The following is a 12074-nucleotide window of genomic DNA, read 5'->3' as shown; positions in this document are numbered from 1 at the left end:
AGAAGAATAGTGTGAGCTCAATAGGTCACCAAAAGGTATCTGATGGCCACCTCCTGTGACTAGCAAGGATATCCATCCAGCACAAGCCAACTGTGTACCAAACAATTTTGATAATTAAAAGGTTATTGGCAAACAACATTTTTGCTGGTTCCTCTCATGATTTTCTTTCTGCAAAGAAAACCACAGGGTTGTGTAATACATATTCATGAGAAGGAGAGTAAAGACCTAAAAATGTATATCTACAGGTGGCTTTCAGAATCAGGGTATGAAAATAAGTATGGTTAGCACACACAGTCTCTTCCAGTAATTGCTTTGCTTTTAAAACTACAGCTCACATAGAATATAAGTATACTCAAGGAAAAACTCTTCAGCCAACAGACATCATCTTTGGCCAGGGCATAAGCTTTTCTATTTTCATTCTTAATGTCTTATTGAAAATGAAACTATAAGCATCACTTGGAAATTGTGTGCAAAAGGAGGTTATCCAATAAGGAAACTGACAGAGTTTCCTTTAGGAAGGCAAATTTATTTTTCTGCCTCCCGGTAACATGAAGGAAAATTTTAGACCACAGCAGACTGAATGATCTGCTGTGAAATTTACAATATACATTAACTCCAGCATCTCTTATATTTTATTACATGTCCACAACTTCCATTTCTCAGAAAACTGATTTACTATCAGGATTAGAAAAAGCAGCTTTTGATGATGTCGGCAGAATCTGAGCTGGCATGCACAGCAAAGGCAGCATTGCCAGAGAAGTCTGTGTTGAGCAGACTGAACTTTATACCAGCCCCATTGTCAGCACACCTGTCATGGGGCTTCACAAGGAAAGAATTTGCTATGACTGGGTCACCCATCAGTGGTGGGTGCTGCCATGAGGCAGGAGTGGGGTCACATCTCTTGGCCCATTGCATGGCAGATTTTTGTCCATGTGCTCCAGCACAGATTTACCCATTCTCTCACGTGCCCTTGCCTTACCTAACCCCAGCCCAGCACTCTGGCTCCTCCTCTGCAAGCATCTGCATCCTGTCTGCTCCTCTCCACTGCTGACCTTCCCTAGGGCAGGCAGGGCTGGGGCTGCAAACCTCCAGCTGAGCTTTCTTCTCAGCAGCGAACATTGTACCAGAAACAAGCTGCAGGCATGCTGCTCCTGAGCCACTGCTTTGGGGTGGCTTGAACTATGTTGCCAGCCTAAGATGTGCTTCTGAAGTGGAGGAAACAGGATGGATTTGCCTGTTACTCCACCAAAAGTTATCTACAGCACAGGCAAGTCCTAGAGCTGCATCTGTACCAAGCCACTTGTGCAGCACACAAACAGAAGTGTTACATCAGCGACTCTTGATAGAAACTTTGCAGCCTTGTGGTAAAAGTGCTCACCTTAACCAAACATGCTTAAATAGTAAAAGGGGATTTCACCTCTGCAGCTGCACCTGGGACAGGGCCCACTGCTGGTGTGGGGCTCTCAGGCATCATCCCCTGAGTGCCAGAGCTGCTCAGGTCCCCCTGTGGAGTAGAGCCAGCCTAATTAAACTTGAAAGTGCTCAAAGGCTGTGTCAATGGGCAGCTCTCAATAATCACAGAAAGATTATTTTTTTACAGAACTACACTTCTGCTATAAAATGCTTCTTTGTCAAAGAAAAATCTGAGAGTGCTGTTCACACAACTTACCTCAATAGATATTTGACAAGATAAACCAGGCAAAGTGTCTGTGATTTCAAGGACCATAATAGCAGAAACGTTTAGGAATGAAAAGAATGGTCTGAATGTCTGTAATTATTAAATCCACTAGCCAAATTGCTCTTTCCCTTTCTCACTGAAGAAAATACCACTACAATGACCCAGGATCTGCTACTCTTGAACCATTGACAACATCTAAGCAGGAGATATGACTCATTCAGGAGGAACCTAAGCCCCACACTTCCTGTCTCTAAGAGAAGGTCTGTATTTTCAAGAGGACATTTCCAAACTGGCAGCAACTAAATCCTTAAGTTCAGGCTTGGAAGCTACATGAAATGGTCCTGAGACAGGGAGATACTTTTACTTTGGCTAAAGGAGGGGCTGGAGCCACAAAATGAGCTCTTTTGACCCATATCTGCACTCTCAGCTCTGCTGTGTTTCAGATTTCTTGTCTTCTGCAGGGTGGATGTGGACTGCCTAAGCTAGGGCCTGTGGTTGAGGTCACCTTGATTTGGGGGGAAGGACAAGACTTCACCTAAAAGGTTGTCTCCTGTGCTGTCTTTGGGTTCAAGGAAAACACCCTAGCATGCTTTATTTGTTAGTAGAGATATAACCCATATGATCAACTGTTCTCAGCTGTGGGGCAGAAATATTGCTCACCATGCACCTGAGATATGAGATGCAAGGATGCATCTGCAATTAAACAGGAAATTGCAGCTTGTCAGTGTGTGTTAAATGAGTGACAAATGGCAGTAAGTATGCAGAGATACTCCCTTTTTTTGGGGAAAAAAAAAAAAAAAAATTTCAGTGACTTCGCACTTCCTAAAAATAAAGAAAGTAAACTTACTCCTAAAGGAAGGACATTTAATTGATGGGAATATGTATAGGTGTCATCTTCAAAGTAAGCATTTTACCAAATATCCAGAGAAAGAGCTGCAACAGTCTCTGTGCAAGCTAAAATGGTTGAAATGTGACCTTTGTAGGGCTGTGTGCTGTCTTCAGAGAACCAAAGGAGGTGGGCAGAGACCTATCCATGAGGACATTGTCCTTCCTGCTACCTCACTGGTGAGTATTTCAAAAGATCAGCACAGAATGTTAATATGAATATGAAATATATTGTTATCTAGCACATAGATTAGTGTGGCAACCACCAGATTGTCATCTGTCCAAGTACTTAGACTTTCACATCACCTCTGAGGTCTGAATTTTCTATCTGTAGGAGAAAGTATTTGCTCAGTTTATATTTAGGGGTATATGAAAAAGTGGTTGAAATTTTGTTAGTGTATAAGTTTATTTGAATGAAACCAATACACTCTTGGTGCCACATCATCATGCTTGACAAGAATCATGTCATATCAGGATTTTAATTTGACTTATCGTATGTTTCATGGTATGAAACTGGTGGTATGTAAAAGAGAGCACATTCCAGAAAAAGCAAATAAAGCTATCAGGTGGTGAGGTTTGCTTTGCTCTAATCTCTAGTCTTTGGAAAGTGAAGCAAAATTATTTTCTGAAGATGTACCACAAGACCCATGAAGGTTATTCTGAGGCTTTAAACTGTTTTTCTTTGGAAACTCTCAATTCTTTTGGGAACAATTATTGTTAGAAATGAAATCTAAGTGGATTAAAATTGCTTTGATGATGCCAACAAAGGAATAGTAATTTTTTTATGCTGTTACTGAGCTATATATTTTCACAGAGGAAAACATGTAATATTTTTTCTCTGTATATTTACTCCAGAAAAGACCATTTTATACACTTGAAAAGGTTACTTTTGGTCTGTTATTGATCACCTTAGCGAATGAAACATAACATAAAAGAGCATTTGAGGAGCCCAGCATGAGGGTTCCTGTACATGCACAGGACCCTGGTGACCTGGAAGAGCAGGAGCCTCCAGAGTGACTGCCTGCTTCTAACAGGGATTCTCAGTCATGCTCAGAGCAGAGTCAGCTTCTTAAAAGGATCAATTTTCCTATCTAAAGCATAAGACAGTCTCATGCATTTAGTGGCTAAGAACACAGACTTTGAAACAAGATTTTCCATAACCACTTCCTCAATGAACATTGCATTTTAGAGCATCTACTACTCCCCAAGAGACTGAAACTGGTCTCTTACTGCCCAGGCTCCCTTTGACACAGCCTGAACCCCTCCTAAATACCATGAGAAACATATATAAGTATTGCCATGGGGTATGGCTACTGACCTAGAGGTCGTTCCTCAGTGGCTGGCAGAAGGAGATTCGTGCCCTGCTGAGCTGTCACACCCCCGGTGCCTCGGTCAGCGTTGTGTCCCCAGCTCCTGAGACCTCAGCCAGGGACTTTGGAGGTCACAGAGAAGCAGCAGGACAGACCTTGTGCTTTCAGATGCTCTTTTGCTGAAGCTATCAACGAAGGCTAAATCATTACAAGCCCTAAGGATGACTGGAGCTGATTAAGGGGCACTTTACAGAAGGTTCCTCCCTGGGTACACTGTGACCATGTTTCACCAAGAGCAGCCAGCTTCTCCTGCTTCAGCTGGCCAAAGGTTAGCACGGCAGAGTGAGCAAAGTCCAGCACTAGTTCATGGTTAAAAGGCTAAAGCCACCCTGGCTTATGGCAGGTGCTCCAGCAGTAAAGCTGCTGTGACACTGAAAAGCATACATAGAAACTACTGTAAAATTTGGAAGAGGGGAGAGTGCATTTTGGCACAGACGGCAAACATTTGCTGCTGTAACTGAGCAAACAGGCAATAATAGACTCATTGTCTTTGCCTGAGTTAATTTCCCTGTTTGCACATCCTAACACTTGCATGCTTTTCCTGGTTTTGCTGTTCCCATCCTGGTTTCCCAAAAATGGTCCCACACCCTCACCCTGCAGTGCCTACAAACTCGTGACATGTCTGCCAGTCTTTCATCTGCACATTCCGACCTGTGGATCTCTGCACCAGGTGCAGTCAAGCTGCTCACAGGTGGAGAGAGGTCTCAGAGAGTTCATGCAGCCTTGGGAAAGCCAGAACTAACTCTGAGATCACATTTGTATGAAGCTGGGAGAGAAGCTGAGCCCCAGTGCTATTTGGGGAAGCAGTGGCCAGCAGGGCTGTACAACAGCAGGTGACAGCACCTGTGGCACACAGCAGCCACACAGCCTGCAGGACAGGGTGCAGAGAGGAGCTCAGGACAGGGACAAAGGTTGGGAGGATAGGAATTGCTGGGAACCTGGACTAGAGCTGGAATTGCTCCGCATTCCTACAGTGGTATTGTAGGAAAGCAGACTTAATAAGTTATGTTAGTCATAGATCAGCCTGCTATAATGATTTTAAATCCTGCAGCACTTGTCTGTCAAATTCACACTGAGATAAGTAGGAACTAAGCATGCTCAAGAGCCTTTGAAGACTGTATGGGTGCCTAGATACTGGGCTTGGGAGATCTGACTTTAATTACTCATGTCTTAAAACAGCAACATATAAAAAAACAGTCCTGTCTCTCAAACACAAACTTTAATCACTCACATTGTGCCCAGGTCACAGAAACTTTATTGAAAATGTACACAGTTATGTTACTAACCCTCAGTAAAAATCAATTTTCTGAGACTGTGCTGCACTTGTTTCCATTAAGCATATAACATTTTAAAATTAACCTAGACTTAAAGAAATGTATTCTGGAAGAGCTGACCTTATAATGAAACAAGGAAAAACCACCAAGGACAGGTAGAAATCTGAAGAGTGGACAATATCTTCTGATAAGGATGTATAAGGGAACAATCCCACTGCTTGTCTGCCTGCTGGTTTGGAAACCCCTGACAGCTAATATACTGCACTACTGTGCCTTTATTTCAGCAAAGGGAAAACACAGTTTATTTATTATCCCATTAGAGGGCTTTGTTTCTGATGTCCTTACACTCCAAAGCAGCAAAAGCACCAAAACAACATACTGTTTAATATCAAACAATACTCTTGTTTCTCATCAGAACAGGGAAGTCAATGCTTCCCCAGCTGCACAGCCAGAATGAATATAATTATACACTTAGACTGGGATTATCAAAGAAAATAAGGAACAGCAGGAGAGCAGGCCAAATTTGTGATAGCAGCAAAACCTGTTAGGAGTTTCTCTAAGTGCCTGTCAAGCTAGGAGCACAATGTTTTATACAACTCAGTGTCAGTTCTTAGCTCAGAAAAAGGAACCAACAACTGGAGGTGTGGCATGGGGAAAAGGAAAATGTTGCATTTCAGTGCAGAGTGGCACACAAGAGCCCCAGCTTTTGTAGCTGGCATAGAGGTTACTTCTGGGGTCTCTGCCCAGCTTTGCAGCAGTTCTTTCTCTTGGTTTGGACCATAAATTACATTCCAGACATTAAAGTTCAATTGAAAATGAGCTCTTAAAAGAACATTTGTGGTTCTAATCATGTATTTTCTGCACCAAAACTTCAGAGCTTTTTTGCTTAAAAAAATTCTCAACAGGCCATAACATAAGCACATCAGCTGGACTTGAGTTTTCATCTCTTGAGCAGGAGCTACAGAAACTCCCTTCTCAACAAGGATCACTTTTACTTCTAGGAGGAGATTCCTGGTGGAGGAAGGGCTGGCTCACTGCCTGCACCTCCACAGGACCTGTGAGACAGCAGTGATGGCACCTGTGTCCTGTCCATTCCCAGCCAGTGAAACCCTCTGCTCACTGATTCCTGGAACAGCTCAGGGCAGTCCCATGCCCTCTGCACATCAGCACTTGTGATAGCTCAGTTCTCCAGGTCATTCTCTGTCCTGGTCTGCTGAGCATCCACACAGCATCAGTGCTTGCTTTGGGTCCTCTTTAGAGAGAATCAACCTATTCTTCCTGACCAAAGTCCAAACGTGGCTCCAGGGACAGACAGGCTCCATGGATCAGCTAGTGCCAGGAATGATTGCCTGGCTGACACAGCAGAATCTTCTAAGAGGATTGTTGCACTCCCAGGTGACCCTGTGTGACCCTATGCTCTGGTCAAATGCACACCTTCAGTTTCATGACAGCCCTCTGCTATACCTCAGGAGCTGGCAGCAAACAAAAAGCATATGAGAAATTATAATTATGCCCCAGAACTAGAAGGGTCATCACAGGTACTAGAGAAGATATGGGACACCTGTTATATGGATGAGCCAGCCTGCTGGAGAGAGGTTAGCAGGCCACCCCCAGCTTCTGATACAAATAAAAAATTGATATTAATTTAAATTAGTAAACAGTCTGCTAGCTACTTTTATTTTCCTTAAGAAACACAGCATACTCAATAAATATAAGTGAAAACTGCTGGTTACAAAATTGGAGGTCTGAGGTGCAAGCTGCACATGCTTGGTGTCATACCTCCAAATGACTTTCTGTGAGTGCACAGATTGAAACCTGCCAGGAAAAACCTACCCTGGGGTCAGGTGAGGCAAAATTTATTTTCCTTCTGGTTTCTCAGAAGTGGAGTAGCTGTATGAAATGTGGGCCTATAACTAAAATTTCATTTATTAATGTGCAGAAACTTGCATCTAGCACTGGACCATTTTGAGGATGCTGCAAACATCCCTATGTCTGCCCCCTCTCATAGGCATTTGCAGTGCAAGTGGTTAAAAAAACCCCACACAAATGGAAATGGCATCTTCCCCTGGGAAGATACAGGCAAGCAGAGGAGAGAGAGGCACATCATGGCACAGCCTGCTGCTGAGAGCCTTAAATCACCAAACAGGAATGAAATACTGTGCCATTACACCCAGCCTGCACAGAAAGCATCCCACTGCTAGCAGGTGAATGGGAAAATCATATTTCACAACCAGATTTCAGCAAGGGGTCATGCTTTGAAGATGAGAGGCTATGCAAAAGAAACAGGCTATTTTTAAAAGTCAGGCCCAATGCTTGGAGAAAACCTTTCAAAAGGTAGCACAGCTATATTTATGGGTCTGTTCAACCAGTGAGTAGCTGGCTCACAGAACTTGAGTGCAAGTAATGATTTAACATCATGACCCAAGCAAGAAACTGGAACACTCCAGAAGTAATTTTGGCAAGGGTCCATTTAATGAGTCAGAGTGTCCTGTTATCTGATGGCATGTTTTTACATGGGGGGAGCTATTTTAGTGGCTGTATAACAATCTGAGAAGCTGCAAAGGGTTGAACACTTCCCCCTTCAGAACCTGCCCAGTCATGGTTGTGCATGGTGTCCTCCTCAGCAAGGCAAAACTGCTCCCTTCCCTACTGGATCTGTCTTGTCATGGATCAGGGTATGGAGTCACCATGTACGTGCCCTCTGGACAGCTGGGACTGTGACCTGGGCTGCAGCTCTCCTGTCCCTTCCCTGTGAATTTCCTTTGTGTTTATGGCTGGGGAAGGGGTCCCATCTTCCTGGTATTTGTGTCTGTTCTTTTTCACATGAGCAGCCAGAGGAAAAAATGAGAAGTTTAGTGTGTTCAGGAATCAGAAATAAATCTTATTTGAAAGCTGAAGAGATGATCCAGATGAGTACATTTGTTCTGGTGATGGTTTTCATAAAAAAACCACCTCCCAGCCTCTTTACTCAATCCCACATTAATTTTCTGAAAAACCCCAGCAAAACACAAATATTTGACCTTATTGGTCTCTTACTGATAGAGCTGACAGGAGACTTATAGACACTATTAATTAACTATATGATTAGAAACTGCCAGTACCAGATATTTATATAAGCAAACAGGAAAATCAGTTGCATGTAAGAAAACCACCAATGTATTATGCTAATCTGAGGTCTCAAGAAGCTGCTCTCACTGCTAAAAATATTTAACATTTGTAAAGATGCTTAATTTAAAAAAATCAGCTTTTTTTTTCTTTTTTGATCAGTTGAAAGTTTGATCTGGAATGGTCAAATGCCAGTTGCATTGCAATTGGTTTTCTGCCAGGAATTGCCATAATCTCTAATATCAGAACTCTACCTGCAGATATAGGAATATTGAATATTATCTGCATTCCAGAGTCAAGGTGAACAGAAGGATTAAAGAGGCAGAACAGAGGGACTTGCTTGCACATCTGTGTGTCAGGTCCTTGAGTATGTCCCCCTCACACAGGCTCACAGATCTTGCCTGCTAACAGCCTGAAGGACACAAAACAGAGATGTTTGCCTGCTGTCTTGACACAGAAACTAATCTACAAGACAGAAAAAAACCTTTTTAAATTGCTTGCAGTTCAATCACAGAAATATAGCATTAACCTTAAGTAATTTACATAATTACTACTCTGGAAAACCTGAGTTTAAACAAAACAGCAGAATCCCTGGAACTGGATTGGATAAGCAGGGGAAAAAAAAGAAAAAAAAAAACAACCAAAAAAACCCCAAAAAAACAAAACAAAACAAAACAAAACAAAAAACAAAAAACAAACAAACAAACAAACAAACAAACAAACAAAAAAAACAAAAACAAAAAAAAAAACCCCAAAAAACTCAAAAAACAACAACAACAAAAAAACCAAAACAAAAAGAGAAGACACTGATCATATCTCCCATAGCCTGGCATGTTAGGACAACTTGATTCCAAAAATTTAATTCCTAAAAATCTGACTTCTTGGAAATAACCTTCAACCTGCCCTCACCCCCTTTTTTCAAATATACCTTTATGGTATAGTCAAGAACAAAACAATCAGGCCTCAAAGTTCAGCACCAAGATAAAATTAAGTGCCAGTTAATAACTTGCCAAGGAGAGCAATCATGGACTCTGGACACAAAGTCTAGTGAGGTGGCTAGAGTGTCCTACACACCCAGGGCTAATGCAGAACTGCACCATGAAGTTTTGCTACCTGGTGCAAGCACAGAGTCCCTTCACTTCATCAGGTAGGAGTTTAAGAAGGCTGCTCAACACCATGAGGAAAGAGAGTAAAGAATTCAAAAAAGCATGAGTTTACCAGTTTTGCCTTTGTCCATCAGAAATTCCTAAATTTGACTAAGAATGATTATTATGTGTGCTTTTGAGATAATTCCTTCTTGACCCGTTTTTAACCTAGTTCTTTAGTTTTCCACAAAACAAAGCTCTAATTAGAGTCCTGATGCAGCAAAATATCTAAGCAAGTGAAAACAGTTTAAATCTCATCACACTCACACAATTACACATGTGCTCTTGGGGGTGGGTGGGTAGGCCCTCCCTCCCTCCCTGCATCTCCCAAAATGTAGCCAGAAGTCTCAGTAAACTTCCTACCACTGTGGTTAATGAACAGAAGAGTTTCCACTGTCTTTCCACACTGCCCTAAAGACACTCCCAAGTAATTCAACAATTCCTTTATTGAAACTTCCTTGTTTAAATGCAAATGAAGAGCAGAGCTGAGCCTACAGTGTTGAATGAACATAAATTGAAATGCCTTAACCTGATTTAATTTCCATGCCTTCCCTCTTTTCTTCTGTTGGGAAAATGTGTCATCACAAAGTTAAAAGAAATCTCTCTGTGCATACTGTTTCTGTTTACAGAGGGCTGCTCTCCTTTCCATTTGCCATTTTTAAGACCAAATAAAAAGAAACAGACTCTTCATTGAAACATACCCTTTACACCTGTGCAGAAAGCAGCCACCTTGAAAAATGCTCAGCTGCAGACATGTACATTATTCCAGTTAGTGAAAGTCATGGCATTTGTATCCAACATCAAAACAAACTTCCCATTTTCATCAAAATATTCTGCAGCACAAAACAGAGTGAAAAACTTAGCATATACAACAGTACAATATTAAACAGCTGTGTATGACTCTATTGTGGGCTGTCTGTAATTTTGGTGGGAGTACAGATTCATAGTGGTGACTCTCACTCTGGCTGATCAGAAAGAAATTTTCTTCTGCCTCATTGGAACAACTGCACAACACAAAATGGATCAGGAGGATCTTTTCTGACTTTAGTTCAGAAGGGCTTTGAGGAAGAGGACTGTAGCCTGTCAAGCCTGTCAAAATATATTTCGACTTGATGTACTGACCATTCCCCTTATCTCCAGATTGTGAAAAGGAGAAGCCTGTTGCCTGTTGTCAAGAAGACAGGCTTCTTTAGGCACTTTATACTGTTTCTCAGTACTCTATGACACTTTTCTGCTGTGGGGTGTGTTACACCCCTGAAACAGGCAGCTCTTCTGAAGTCCAGGCAGCTGGTCATCAGCCCATCTTACTGCTCCCCACTCCCTTCTCCCACCACCCTCCCTGTTTGTTTCTGTGACATTGCTCCCTTCCATGTTGTCCTGATACTCCAGGTGTCCAGAACCCTTTTCCTGCCTTTCAGCCTTCTCTCAGCCAAGGGCAGCAGGGTTCCCCCATGCCCACCACCATACCAAGTCCTCTCCACAGGGACTGATGGTGCTCATTTGGATAGATGTACTTGATCATCTCCCACTCTCCCCTATGACACTGGTTTTGCAGGCACTGTGGTACGATCATGCCAGCATTACTCAATTTCAAACTGTCTCCTCTGCTGAGAGATTCCCACCTAACTGCTGATGAAGAGCTAAGCTTTGACAAGAAGTTTTAATAAAAATGTTGTGCAGATGAAAATATAGGAATATATGGAATAGGGTCCATATGCACATCCTACAGATTTTTGGTACTACAGCCTGTTTTTCCCTGGAAATCCATTCAGACCTATCCTTGATGTCATGTCCATATAACAACCCAGGCATTGCCCTTTCAGATTTACTCATAAGCACAGCCCCTTCTGTATGTAGGAAGTAATTACAGTGTAGGTCCCCAGGATAAAGTAAACCTGCTACCAGATGGAGGAGCGTTTGCAGAATCAAGATTTTACCTATTATTCCCATTGATTAACACAATGGACCAAGTAATCCTCTTAAATTCATCCTGAAGATGCCTATCCACGAATTTTCTATTGTCAAGTCCTTAGTTTCAGGTTTATAAAGTTGTCTGCCCACAAAGAGTTAACTACAGGTTAGATCCTCTCCAGGAACCATTCAAGGAAGAACTTCACGATAGAGTGGCCACAACTTGGAGAAGCATTAACATTAAAAGTGCCATAAACCAGGGTGGCAAAAGCTGTTTCTGTGCATTACAGAATGCTTACATAGCAATGTTCCTTTTAAAGCACCCCAATTTTTCCAGGTGTTCAGGAAAGCTTAGCATGATCCCAGCTAACAGTTTGTTTAAGGGGTTTTGGGGGGGCTGCTTCTAGTTGCAATAACATAGACTTCCCAAAGAGAAGAAGATAAGAGCAAGATGTGCAATTTTTCTGGAGACAATTAAAAACTGCATTGTTGCTATAGTACCACAGCATTTTGTCTGATAATATCTTTGCAGGAGGTAGGAAGGACTGGAATAATGACTGTTTTCTGAAGTTCTTCAAAAGAGGTTTTGAATTTGGTAGAGGCTGACTCTTCACGCAAAACCCAAAAAAATTTGGTTTGAACAATGCATTTTCATTTTTAATCCAAGTACTCATTAGATGCAAGAGATACAATCTGATGACCTCTC

At 42.1% G+C, this 12074-nt stretch overlaps 1 protein-coding gene across 7 annotated transcripts in view; it reads right to left on the bottom strand.

Annotated features, from left to right (window-relative positions):
- RBM47 (RNA binding motif protein 47) overlaps nucleotides 1–12074 on the bottom strand; it is a 76149-nt gene that overhangs the window by 25948 nt on the left and 38127 nt on the right. Inside the window, exon 1 of one of the 7 annotated variants that reach the window (XM_056489621.1) lies at nucleotides 3882–4179. The exons of the other annotated variants lie outside the window; for them this stretch is intronic. The gene's annotated coding sequence lies outside the window, so the exon portion shown is untranslated. Of the gene's footprint in view, nucleotides 1–3881; nucleotides 4180–12074 lie in introns of those variants that run through there. 7 annotated transcript variants of the gene reach the window in all.

Source organism: Oenanthe melanoleuca, chromosome 4 (assembly GCF_029582105.1).
Source record: "Oenanthe melanoleuca isolate GR-GAL-2019-014 chromosome 4, OMel1.0, whole genome shotgun sequence".
NCBI lineage: Eukaryota > Metazoa > Chordata > Aves > Passeriformes > Muscicapidae > Oenanthe > Oenanthe melanoleuca.
The sequence above is the reverse complement of the archived record's forward strand: the minus strand, read 5'-3'. Positions and strand labels throughout refer to the sequence as shown.